Source organism: Mus caroli, chromosome 4, assembly GCF_900094665.2.
Source record: "Mus caroli chromosome 4, CAROLI_EIJ_v1.1, whole genome shotgun sequence".
Taxonomy (NCBI): Eukaryota; Metazoa; Chordata; class Mammalia; order Rodentia; family Muridae; genus Mus; species Mus caroli.
In genome coordinates, this window is record NC_034573.1 from 15684551 (window position 1) to 15696761 (window position 12211).

A 12211-nucleotide genomic window follows, 5' to 3' on the forward strand; every position below is an offset into this window, starting at 1 on the left:
GGTAGGGAAGTGGGGGGCGCTATGGGGGACTTTTGGGATAGCATTGGAAATGTAATTGAGGAAAATATGTAATAAAAATATTAAAAATCAAAAAAAAATAAAAAAATAAAATATTTCAGTGGCAACCTGCATATTAGACTAGTGGTAATTTTAAAGCATTTTATTAATTATTTGAGAATTTCATACCTGCATACAATATATTTTGAGCATAATCACTACCTAATCTTCTCCCTACCTCTTCCTAGATCTTCTCCCTACATCCCCATTTCTTCTCAACTTCATGTCATTCTTTTTTTAAATGACTTACAGAGTGCAATTGGACTGTTTATACACAAAAGGATGGGAGTCTACTCAGTAGATCATGATAGACCTACAGGGTGCACATCCTTATGGAAAACTGATTTTCAGGTCTCTAGCACCCATCAACTAGGGGTAGATTCTTGATAACTCTTAGCTCCCTCTGAACTGGCATGTTGCCTGGCTTAGTCTTGTGCAGGACGGTAGTGCTGGTTAGCTCATGAGTTCTTCAGTCATGCCATGCCCAGAATACACTGTTTTGCCAGGGTCCTCCCTGACCGTTTACAATGAATGAATTCCATGTATGACTGAGTGCCTAATAGACACTTAATCTTTTCACGTGATTAATTGAGAGTCTCTTAATTAATGACTGTCCACATCACAAAGTTCTCTGATCAGGTCTGAGAGCTCTGCTAAACTATGGGTATAGAAATAAAAATTTAGAGGGCAGTTTGATTCTATATACATTTAGCAAAATAGCGGTCAGTTGGTTCTTGGGACCTGTGAGCTTCCTAGTCACAAGGTTTTACCCAGATTGCAAGTACTAGGTATATATTTCTACTTGTGGAATAGGCTTTAAGTCCAATCAAAAAGCATTTTGTTACCACCATAATATTTCTGCCACCATTGCATCCATAGACATAGCTTGCCACAGCAGTCATTACAGTAGCTCTCAAGGTCATTTCTGGAGGATTCTTCTTTCCCTGTAGCCTTCTGGTACTATGAGACCTAATCACTGGGAAGAAACTTCCTGGTTAGTAACAATTTGATTTCCCCATTTCCTGTGACCAAAGAGGTATCTTTGGTCACACACACACACACACACACACACACACACACCTGCTTCCATGTGGCCTTTTCAAACATTCTTAGTTATTGTTCCCTCTACCCCTTCTGCCCTACCTTTCCTTTCCTCTCCCTACTTTCTCTTAATATATTTCCTTAATATATAATCTCAATACATATCTTCTGTTCTGCTAGAATCCTTCTGTTTAGTTATTCATATGTAAAGTATATCAGAGGCAGCTCTTGCTGTGGAGCTTAGGGATAGAAGGCCCTTCTCAGGCTCATCTAGCCATGCCATTGAAGAAACTAAAAACAGCTGCCTTGTCATCAGCACTTTAAAATCCATGATTCCTTATATAGATCATCTTTTCCTACTCCAAACATTAGCATCTTGTTGTGTTGAATTGTATCCGAATTATAGAACCTGTATATTACTTTCTTGCTTTGCTTGACCATGTACTTTCTTCCTTCTCCCATTTGGACCATGCCTATGTATAGCACTAATCCTTGCAGCTAATTTCTCTACAACTGTGAAAATTCCTATTGTTTCTTACCTATTTTACAGCTCCTGCTTCTTCCCGTTTTTCTTGACATCTTCTCCCTTGTTTGGTCTCTCTCTCTCTCTCTCTCTCTCTCTCTCTCTCTCTCTCTCTCTCTCTCTGTCTGTCTGATAAATTTCAAGAGATGTGATTCAAAATATATTATACCTCTATTAGACTGATAATTTGGCTTGCTTTATATTTTAAATGCAAAATAATTTTCATATTAATGTTTAATTTGGGGACTTAGCAACATCATCTTTTAGATGCTGCAAAAAAAAAAAAAATCTACAGTATTGAATGAGAATATTGACCTCCCATAAAAGGTGTCAAGCAGATGGCTACCATGTTGACAGTCTGAATATTTGAACCTCTTTCCCCTTGTGGTCTAAACTCATGTGATGAAATCCCCAACCGAATGTTGATAATGGTTTAGGAGGAGGGATCTTTGCTAAGTCTTCATGATTAGACTCAGTTATATCTTGGGTCCTGTAAGTCCTAAGCACCACGGCTGTTAGAAATAAATGTCTTCTCTACATATGTTCATGATATTTTACTACAGCAGCCTGAACAGAATTAGATGCAATTCTCCCACACCCTTGTGGACAATCTTTGTCAATAATATTTAAGATGATTATTAGAGAATAATGTAAATTACATTATGAGACATGACCATTGCTCTTCCTCTGATTCCTTGGGTATTTTCCTTGAGCAGTTCAGATCATAAGAAGGTGCTTTAAGAGGGAAACAGAGCCTCTTAATCATGCATATATGAATACAAAATGTGAATAACAATTCAATCGTTAATTGGAAAAAAACTGGGAGTTATTCTGGGAAAAAAAAAAAAACGTAGCCAGAGTGACAGGGAGTTAGGTGTAAGATTGTATCTCCTACAAATATCAGAGAGGCTACAACCATAAAATCTCACCAGCTAGCTGCCCAAACACTAGCTTAACAAGGAGGGTAGCAAATACACACGCTAATGTGGAAGGATAAAAACCCATGAGGCCTTGACAAATACCTACAGGCAACAGAGAGCCAGTCTGGGTAGGGAGTTGGAAACCAGGAGGGTTTAGGCATTGGTTCTCAGTCTGTGGGTCATGTTACCTATGGGTTTGAACACCATTTCATAGGGATGACATATCAGATATCCTGCATATCAGAGTTATATTACTGTTCATGACAGTAGCAAAATTAAACTGTTATGCATTGACAATGAAATAATTTTGTGATCCATGGTTAGTTACCACATCATGAGGGGCTGACCAAAAGGGTTGCAGTATTAGAAAACCTAAGAACCACTGGTTTACCTGGAGGAAAGGAAGAGGAAATGATATAATCACAATTTTAATAATATTTTAGAACATTTGTTTTTCTTGGAAGAAAAACATATTGTAAGTTCATTGTTCTTCTTTTAGAAAACATGTTACCATATTTTATTTTTTTCCAGGGACTAGTGATATATTAAAATGAGGGCATGTTTAAACTTGAAATATCCATTTAAGAGTCACAGGAAAGATTAGAGTATTCCTGTTGGAAAATGTCATGAAGTGTAAATTTATATTCGTATATAAAGAAAACATTGTTTGGGCCAATATAAAATACTAGGTGTTATTTTTATAACAAATTTGGTTGTGTTTACACTGTGTTTAAAAACATGTCAGGAATGTGTCACCAACATTGACAGTGGCTTCCATTTTCACCTCTTCCAGGAAATAATGAGACAAATAAGCAAAGCAAAGACAGATGTCTGACCACAGGCTAACATCTGACATTCACCTGGCATAGGCCTTTATGTGGTAATATTCAGAAATGCAGACCTCAGTATCTGTGTTCAGCGTGCTGTTTGTAATCAGGTATGCAAAACATCTTTGTATTTCATTTCCCTAACCCCAAGAGAAGAGCAACTGCAAAACACCTTCCAGTGTGGCTATAGTTTGCTCCCTTTGAAAATGACATTGAAATTTGATTGTTGTGGTGATGGTAATGCTGGTAAGTTTTGGAAGAATGCTTTTCTGGAAGGAGTTTTTACTCTCAGGAAATCTTCTGGTTGCTGTGAGAAGAGTCTCATGTGAATGTCCTTTTCACATTACTGTCATATTCTCCTCAACCAGGGAGCTACTGACTGAGGACAGCTATCATGTCCACTGGAGGAAGAACACTTCAATCCATAGTGCCCAGGCTCCATCAGACTGGACCCAGAAAAATTCTGTGTTCACCAAATAGCTGTTGGAAAGGGCTAAACCCTACAAGTGACAAGATCCAAAAATGTGGTCATTGAGAGGCAGGAAATAGAAGGAATCCGAAGATAATAGAGTACACGAACTTCTACAGCCTTATCCATCAGGAAGCCGTTTTGAAGGTCATGATGAAGAATTCTGAAGAAGCCTCACAAAACTAATAGCAAGCTGTACTTCCTACGGAACTGGCAGGGTACTGTAACATTGGCAATTGACTCTCCTGACTCTCCAAATCCTGTCAGATTTTGCTATAGTACCCTCCACCACATAGAGTGTGAGAATGTAACTTTGTTTTATAAAACACATTGTCTAAGACTCTAGGCTCATCATACATTCATGATATCCCTAGGGCTCCGTCTAAATTACTTGTCTTATTACCCACTCCCCATATTTCAATTACAGGGTAAAACTGTGATCTGATCACTCCCAGAACTCTGTCTCCATACCTGGCTGCTTCCTTGAAATATCAGTCATACTGTCTTGCCGTTAATGGCTAACACTATACAGGGAGCTCATAGGTATTGTCAACTCAATGTTCTCCAATTTGCCACATATGAATCCACAAGCTAGACCAAACTGCTCTTGTTTTGCTCATTTTTCTTAGTAAGTGGCACACCATAAATAAGTTTTCAAAACCAGAGAAATGAAAATGATCTCAATGCATGTGTCTCTCTTATCCACACTCTGTGCATCCATTCTCTAGACAAGTCTTGAAAATTCTGCCTCTCTGTACCCTTCATAAACTCCTTTGCCACAGTTGTTCCTAGATATTTTCTGCACCTCTACAGCCTCAGTTTCCTCTGCTTAGTTCTTCTCTTCGAAGAACAATCTCAGTGTGATTGTTGTTAATTTTGTCTAAGGTACATTTTTAGTAGATTTATTCTGCCCATTATCTACCAACCCCTCATTTAAAAAAATACTCTTCAGCTAGCATACTGTGCTTTCTATATAATATCTCATATTTTTATACCGGGTTTGACACTTGACCCCTGATTAGTCAGGGGGTTAAGATTTTAGACTTACTAGATTTTTATTTCCCTATACATCCTTTTAAATTGCACACCCAGTCTTTCCACATTCCCATCTTCTGTCTCACACAGTCTTACCTCTCTTTCCCCCAGCTTGTTAAATTTTGCCTCACCTTTTGACATCTCTCCCCAGCAAGGCTAGCCAGACTCCCCCTCTGTTTTACCTCTCAGGTCAATGGTTCTTGTCATAGTAGCGACTGCACCTTTGTTATTTGCCCCTACACCATCAAAAGCACTATCAGGTTTGCTGCTAAGATGTCTTTCTGGATCATCCTTCTGCTTTCCCTGCTTATAATCTGCCTTCCTCAGAAGCTGGCATGGTGACTGGTTTAGAATTATCACAACTTATAAACACCTTTATAAATAGGTTCACTCCTCTGCTTTCTCTGTGTGTGTCTAGTCCCAGAACAGCCAGTATTTTTCTCCGAGAAATTTGGATAACTGCTGTGCTTAGTCTTGCCTCTACAGACTCTTTTAGCAGATGTTGCTTATAAAATTCCAAGTTGTAAGGTCAGAGTGACTTTTAAGATGTGGACTCTAAGGTAGACTACTTCATCGACTAGTTCTGAGAAATGACAAGAAGTAGATACTGCAGTTATTATTTGGTATTTAAAAATCTATCTCCTTTCTATCATTTATTCTGAGGCTGATGAAGTAGAGTGTCAAAGCCCAGTCTTTAAGAATTGATTTCATGGCAAGTAAGTAAATAATACTCTCATTAATGTTGCTTGCCAGGGAGCTATGGACACAAGTCATTTTTCACTCATTTATACCACTTTGAGCTGACATTTCTGCTCCTTCCTATAGATCTCTGTCCTAGGTATTTTATTGTGTGGTAGACTATATTGTGTTATACCTTTAAAATATAATTTTAAGATTTATTTTCATTCATGTGTACAGTTGTGTCTCTCTGTGTGCATACCAGGTGTGTGTGTGTGTGTGTGTGTGTGTGTGTGTGTGTGTGTGTGTGTGTGTCAGATGATCCCCTGAAGCTAGGGTTTCAGGCAGTTGTGCATTCTGTACACATTTAATAAAATACATTTTATCAAATGTACATTTTTATAAACATTTCTAAATTTTGTTTTGTTTTATATACACTTTATATACATAACGCATAGTTTATTTGAATTCTAAAAAATTATAAAATACACATTTAATAAAATATGTACAGAAAGATAACATTTTAATTAAAATACATTTATTAAAATATTTTGTAGTAAGAACTAAATGACTTGTCTGAAGTTGGACAGGTCCATGGAAAAATCTCAAAAGGTTCTGACTCAAATAGAACTCTTTGTGTTCTTAGTGCAAAGTCCTGGCATGTTATCAATAGGGTTGAGTCATGTCTGTTTATGTAGCAGAAGATGGCCTAGCCAGCCATCATTGGAAAGAGAGGCCCCTTGGTCTTGCAAACTTTACATGCCCCAGTACAAGGGAACACCAGGGCCAAGAAGTGGGGGTGGGTGGGTAGGGGAGCAGGGTGGGGGGAGGGTATGGGGGACTTTTGGGATAGCATTGGAAATGTAAATGAAGAAAATATCTAATAAAAATGAAAAAAAAAAGAAATTCACATTCCCAGCCTTATTAAAGCTTTACATTGGGTGGGGGATGGATGGTGGTTAAAGGAGTAAAAGCTGTAAAATGAACCCGCAAGTAAAAGCATGCAGAGCTGAATGCCTTAGCACACAGTTCCCTCAGATGATGAGTGCCTAAGTCAGCGTTCTGTAGCTGTGAAGAGTTAGCATCATAAGTAAGGGAACTCTGATAGAACAAAGCATTTCATTACGGCTTTGCTTAGAGTCTCAGAGGTTACCCCTGTTATCAACATGACTAGAAACCTGACAGCATGCAGCAGTGTACTGAAGAAGTAGGTGAGAACTACTGACTTGTAAGCACTGACCCTGATTTGTAGGCAGAGAGAGAAGAGAAACTCTGGGATTAGGGATTAATGTGAGTTTTTGGAACATCGAAGCCCATCCTTAGTGACATACTTTTTCCAGCAAGACCATACCTTCGAATCTTTTTCATCCTTTCAAATAATTTCACTTCCTGGTGACTAAGCATCCAAATATATGAGCCTATGAGGGCCATTCCTATTTAAACCATCACAATGAAAGAAAGTCACCTTTGTGCTACTATTTTATTACAAATTTTATATTATACACATCATATCTAAAGCTTTTGGTATATATTTCAATGTAATTAATAAACTTATTGGTTAAAACTATCAGATGTCTTTGAAAGCAGCAATATTTAGGGAATTATAGAATCATACTTTTATGCAAATGAGTCCTTAGATTAGCTAACTAGACAGTACTTGTAAATATTGTTTCATGGGGATTTACCAGTGAGAAATGGGACCCTTGGATGGTCTGAGTTATAGACATGGAATAATGATGGAAACAGTAATTGAAAGTGGAAATCCTTCCTCAGTATCTACTTTAGAAAAAAAAATAGGTCTTCCAGATTTTAGAGAATTTATCTTTTCATATACATTTGGTTAATTTTTGCTTTAACTATTTATTTTTAATTAATTATTTTACTTTTCTACATCTGAAATGTTGCTCCCCTCCTGATCTCTTCTCCTGATCGCCCTTCCTAGGGTTCTTCACCCCCTCCCCTTTGCCTCTGAGAGGGTAGTCCCCATACATCTCCACCCCTGGCATACCCTTTCCTTTGGAGCATCAAGTATGTACAGGATTAAGCACATTCTCTCCCACTGAGACCAGGCAAGGCATTCCTCAGTTGCATATGTGCTGTGGGTCTTGGACCAGTAGTCTTCAATCTACTGTTACATTTGTCTATGTGTGCAGGATATGTATACGCGTGCACTTGAGAGTGTGGATATGCTTTGTTGTGTATGTGGAGTCAGAGGTCAACTCTGGGTATCCTCTTCTAGGGCTGCCCTCTTATTTCTTGAGACACTTTCTCTCACTGAATCTCACTATCTCTCATCTCACTATGTTTTGCATAGGCTGGATGGAGTATCTGCCTTTTTCTATTCCCCAAAACCAGGGTTAAAAATACATGCAATCACATTTAACCTTTATGTAGATGCTGGTGTTTCAAATCCTGATTTATATGGTAAACAGCTTATCCACTGAACTATCTCTCCAGACTTTGTTATTTTTTAAGAGTGGGTTGTTAGAAGCTGAGCATACTTAGAATTGTACAGACAATAAAGATCATTTCTTCTTGATTCCTTTGACAGATGTCCTTTGTTATTTCAGCAAAACTGAGTTCTCTCTGCTGTTACCACCTTTGCCTACTGCTATCCCCATCCTAAAGCCCTTTTGTTATATCATATCATGAGGAGCTTGAGAAATTCCCTCTGCCTCTCCCCCTCCCTCTCCCTCCCTCCTCCCTCTCCCTTCCTCTCCCTCCCTCCCTCCCTCCCTCTCTCTCTCTCTCTCTCTCTCTCTCTCTCTCTCTCTCTCTCTCTCTCTCTCTCTCTCTCTCTCTCTCTCTCTCTCTCTCTCTCTCACTCACACACACACACACACACACACACACAAAACAAACAAAAACCTAATGGCACTTTTCTCTTCTTAAAATCTTCAATAGAAATAAATAGAAGGTTTAGTATAACATATGGATGTGCAATGTCTCCAAAGAATTGGGAACTCAGCTTTTCTTTAAACTAGCCCCCCTCCAGTCTGCTCTACGATCTGAATGCATTGAGGACTGAGTTTGCCGAGTTCATTATTAAACAGTTATTCAAATCTATTCTTACACCCTTCTGCTTCTCCTGCCCAGCTGGCTCTTAATTAGTGTTGTAATCAGACTATCAAGAGATTGCTATGATTCTAGTCAGGTGAGTGATAACCTAATCCAGCAAAGTTAAAGACCTTTCTTACAAGGAGTATTTACTGGATAATTTCCCTCTGGGTTTGACTTTAATCTATGTAATGAGAAAATGCAACATAGTTCACATTTTCTGGAGATAATGAAGCTATAGATGACCTGCCTGCATGCAAAGTTACAGAGCAAATGTTGATAACTGCATAGCAATTAATTATGCAAGCATCTTCATCAGCCACTAGTTATTACTCATCTGCGTTTGCTTAACAACCATGCCAGCTCATGTGGAGGACAGACAAATAAAGACCTTTAAATTAGATTAATTTCATTCCCACTGTGGTGCTAGGATCCTTCCAGTAAGTCTTTCTTGCTAGGTGAATATTCTCTTATGGAGCTACATCCATTCATGTATTAATTCCAGAGGTAGATGACATTCAAGACAAAGAAAAGTTCATAAAGCAATTGCCAAAATTAATACTTATAATCACTATGTAGGCATTACTATCTGCAGTCATAGTAATAACAAATACCCATAGCAAATCCCACAAATTTCACAGCATTTATTTCTGAGTTGTATAGTCGTAGAAAAGCTCCAAGTCTTTCTTTTTATTAAATTATATTTATTTACATTTCAAATATTGCCTCCTGTCCCCCTTCCCAGTCTCCCCTCCCAGAGTTGTTCACCCTGTTCCCCTTCCCTTTGCCTCTAAGAGGTTGCTCCCTTACCTACCCTCTTTACCCATCTACCCTCATCCATTTCACCTCCCCAGCATCTCCCTTTCTGGGAACATCAAGTCTCTACAGGATTACAGGCATCCTCTCCCACTGGAGTCAGACAAGGCAGTCTTCTGTTTCATATGTGCCAAGAACCCATGGGCCATGTCCTATGGTTGCTGGTTTACTCTCTGGGAGCACCCATGGGCACAGGTTAGTTAATACTGTTGTTCTTCCTATGGGGTTGCTATCCCCTTCAGATCCTTCAATCCTCCCCCTATCCAAAAGTCTTAAATCTGAGTTCTTAGGGAATTTGGGGGCAGTATATGGATTGCATACAAAGAAATGGATGCTTAATTTTTGGCAGTTAAAAATGTCATCTTGAAGAGTTTGTATCTCCTGATACTCCTAAAAATATCAGCATAGCTATGTTCTTTAGTCAGAATGCTATTCCTGATGTGTATCTATTAGTGTTCTCAATGGGAAGAGCTGGACATGCAATTGAAATATTAAGTTACAAAGGCAATAATTGTAATGGTAATGAAAAGATCTAGATGAGTATAAATGTTTTAGTGAGAAATATCTTTTATAGCCTCAGCCATTTTCATTCTTGATCCTCAGTTGGCAGTGATATTTAGGGAGGTTTAAGTGGTTCAGCTTTGCTAGAGGAAAAATGTCACAGGCTTTGAGATTAGAACACCTCACCTACTTCCTCATTGCATTCTCTGTTGCTTGCTTGTGGTTCAAGGAATAAACTCTCTGCTTCTGTGTTCAACCTCTATGCCTGCTACCTGTTCTCATGTTGCCTCCACCATTATGAACGTGAAACTTTGGAACCATGTGCCAAACTAAGTGTTTTCTTCTGTAAGTCACCTTGGTAATGGTGTTCTACCACAGTAACAGACAGTAACCAATATAAAAGTCTGTATGGTATGGAACGGAGTGAGGGATAAAAGAGATAAGTCATCAGAGCCACGTGTCATTGCCCCCCCCCCAAGCCTAACATTATGGAGTCTATGAGAATATAGTCTGGACAATTATGGGAAAGAAATGCAAAAACTCAGGTGAGAGGTAGCTAGCAAGTTATTATAAGAAATTGTGCATCACCATGACAACTGCATTAGAATAAGAGGTCTAAGAGGTACAGAGACAGACATTCTCAGCCAATACGAAACCCACCTAGAAATGCTTGCTGTGTTGATGGATCAGCTGGAGGTGGATACAGAGAAACAAATGGCAAATAACAAATCATCACACACCAGGGCCTCCTGCAGCTGTGTTCATTAGAGGAGCAATTGTGCGGTCTCTTCAGGCCACTGCATCCTAGGCAGCCTGTGAGGATCCAGGGTACTATTGAGGAGTTCTTCTGGCAATGGACGTGGTACTCTTTAGGTACATAACTCGAGAAGCACCCACTCCTTTTCTAACAGGATTGGAGGTAGGCCAAAGCTGCACTTCTACAGCCGACATTACTTGGACAGTTGGCCTAGTTCAGGATCCTGTGAGGAGTGATTGGCAGCTTTCTTAGAGCCTGGCAGATAGCCAGCTCCTCCTCCTGGTGGGGTCAGCCTGAGGAGATTCTGTCTTGCCTAAGATAGCATTCACGTATGTAGGTTACCATTTTGTCACATACTATTCATCTTCCAGATCAAATTTGTAAAATATTATTTAACTAGTAGGATAATATTTAAAGTACAAGGGGTCAATAAATATATATGCAGTAATTACATCTAACTCAATGAATTTGGTAAAGACATTTCCTTGTTTTGGTACTAAAATGCTTGGTACCAGCATAGTAGGGTATTCCTGTGACCTGGCCATTTAGGGGGGGGAAGGACTGTGGAAGGACTTTGGAACTTTGGGCTAAAAGATCCATCTGGTGTTACCTGCTTGAGTTCCAGTCCTGACTTCCTTTGGTGATGGACAGCAGCATGGAAGTGTAAGCTGAATAAACCCTTTCCTCCCCAGCTTGTTTTTTGGTCTTAATGTTTGTGCAGGAATAGAAACCCTGACTAAGACGAACATAGTTGAGTGTTCCTGTGACAACCTGACCATGTTGGAAAGGTTGGTTAAGAGAATGTCAAAAGATTCTCTTATCAATATACTTCCTTGGTCATTTTCACTTATTTTTAGGTCATTAAAAATGCCCTTAAAACTATATTGAAAAAAAGTTGAAACTATGAAAGTGATTTCTTTGTTCTTAATAATGGATCAGTTTCAAGGGGCCTCGGTTGCTCTTGTGTGGAATCCCACATCTGAGGAAGCAGAGGGCTTTGCCCAGCCTAGGAAACACTGTGAGCTCTAGGCCAACCAAAGTTACAAAACTAGACATTTTATTTAAAAATATGTAAGTGCATAAGTAAAATAAAAACTTAAATATATCAACTTCCAGTACTGCTGAGAAAGCTATTTGATCCATACCCATTCTTACAGAAAACAAATGCCCTTTTTATATTCACTAATATTTTTTTTCTGCACACAAACTGTTATCATATGAACTAACTTAAAAATGGTAACTAGGTTTCTAAATGTGTTTTATGGTAGGGGGATATGAAGTAATTAGGAATGGCCATGTCTACTGAATGCATAGTATCATTTGATTTTTATTTAATAACCTTTGCACAGGAAAAAAAATGTCTGCTTTTTCTATTGGGAAAGGACCAAAGGGAAAGCTATTCAAGGACAAAAATGAACACTTTTTTTTTTTTTGGCAGAAAAACATTAGAGCGTGCATTTATTGGGATACATTTACTTTGGCATGTGCATGCAAACGTATATATATATATATATATATATATATATATAT

At 38.6% G+C, this 12211-nt stretch overlaps 1 protein-coding gene across 2 annotated transcripts in view; it reads right to left on the reverse strand.

Moving 5' to 3' along the window:
- Nkain3 (sodium/potassium transporting ATPase interacting 3) overlaps positions 1 to 12211 on the reverse strand; it is a 617618-nt gene that overhangs the window by 239110 nt on the left and 366297 nt on the right. The gene's annotated exons all lie outside the window — the stretch shown is intronic.